Source organism: Sardina pilchardus, chromosome 3 (assembly GCF_963854185.1).
Source record: "Sardina pilchardus chromosome 3, fSarPil1.1, whole genome shotgun sequence".
NCBI classification, from domain to species: domain Eukaryota; kingdom Metazoa; phylum Chordata; class Actinopteri; order Clupeiformes; family Clupeidae; genus Sardina; species Sardina pilchardus.
Window position 1 is genome coordinate 23,475,379 of NC_084996.1, and position 1,731 is coordinate 23,477,109.

The following is a 1,731-nucleotide window of genomic DNA, read 5'->3' on the forward strand; positions in this document are numbered from 1 at the left end:
TCTGAATGGGGCTGTTGCTCTGAGGTTGGGGAAACCACTGGACGTGGTACAGTGTAATATTCCCCAAGCAGTTCTGGCAAAATCCTAGTTTTTATACATTTTTCTACTCTGTTGTATGCGTCATTGAAAAACTGTTCGTCAAATTGAATGCGCTGAATAAATATTTCAGTGGGACTCCACACTACAAAATCGGCGTAATGGACTTCGGCAATGTGCATTTGCATTTGGACTTGTGCCATGTATTTGTGATTAGCCTTAAGGGCTATTATTCCATTGTCCATTGCCATCAGACAGAATCAGTCGGGGTCAGTATAGGTGCTGTTGATAACAGAACAATCTTTAAGACTAAAAGGGCATTTTATTTCAAGCACACCTCTACCGTGGCAAGCACAGGTCACAATTCCATCCGGCGATGCACCGATCCATGGCAGTGATGTGCTGATGATCAGGCCTGTTGTCTCTACTTGAAAATCGGTGTGGTGATGATCTTGCAATGCTGTGAACTGTGTTCTTGCTGTTGGCTCACTCACATTTCCCCATCTAGAAAAATAGAGAAAGAAGTGTTGTTTAGACAGATTCCGCATACTTCATCAGCAAACTACAGTATACCAATGCAAATCCAGACGAATGTACCACCCCCCCCCCCCCCCCCCACCCCTCCGCAAATGTAGACACTGCAGACATAGCCTACTACAGAGTTTATTTTTATTTACAAATTGATATCCTTGTTGATATCCTTGTTCCCATGTTTCCATATCATTATGACATTATTCAAAATCATTTATTTATTCATGAATTAATTGCAAAAAGAGTTCATTTTTAACAACTCTCCGCATAGCCCTCTTCATCTCTCGTACACTAGAAGCAGCTCGCGTATCACCGGTGGTACGCACAACGTTACCACAGTTAGGGAATCCCTGTACTTGATGAATGTTGAAGAAGCCAACAGATTCATTAAAACCATCATGGCCACTGACTGTTCGTTTGAAAGATATATCTGTTAGGTTATGCAACAAATTACGTCAGACCTACATGTTAAGTGCTATTTCATTTTCAACAAAACGTCTAAAACAGTGACTTCCAACACAGTAGGAAAGAAAGTCAGATAGGACGCAAAAGGACGAAGGAGTGAGAAAAAGACATGTCTGTTATTTCCTCCCCAAAACATGAAAATACAACGCTTTACATTTTAAGCACAAGAACATTTCTTCGTTATGTTTTTTTGGGGGGTGGGTTGTTGTTGCAGCAAAGTGTGCATTCGTGCTGTAGTTCGTTGCTAGAAGTTAGTCTAGTCTTCAGTGGTTAGGCTAACAGCTAGCTACAAAGTTGGCATTAAAAGAACACTTACCTTTCCTTTCACGAGGAACATCTTCTTCTTGTTAAGGTGCCAGATTTTCGGGTCAAGGACCCAGCCTGCGACAAAGTACCGATATGCCTCGGTACTCTTGTATGCTTTGAGGCTTTCACCAGTGTACGGCGACGGATTATGAATTAGGTATACATATCGTTAAATGACAGTGGTAGCAGCTAGCTCGGTAGCAGCGGACAGAGGCTGGAAGACCGCCTCAGGTAATGAGTAGGGATCACAGCCTAACGATGCTATTTTTTCAAAGTAACGTTTCTTCTCATGGCAGTCGAGGTGGGGAAATGTTGTCCTTCGTAGCCATTTACTCAACCAGTATGAACGCCAATATAAAAAAAACACTACACTAAGTTACCTATCAGCAAATT

General features: G+C 42.0%; 1 long non-coding RNA gene across 1 annotated transcript; it reads right to left on the minus strand.

The window, feature by feature from the left end:
- Positions 1-338: 338 nt before the first annotated feature.
- Positions 339-1,731, minus strand: LOC134076192 (uncharacterized). The gene is made up of 2 exons (XR_009938558.1): positions 1,349-1,731; positions 339-540 (listed from the first exon to the last, which is right to left on the minus strand). It is a non-coding gene; the product is annotated as an uncharacterized LOC134076192 (long non-coding RNA).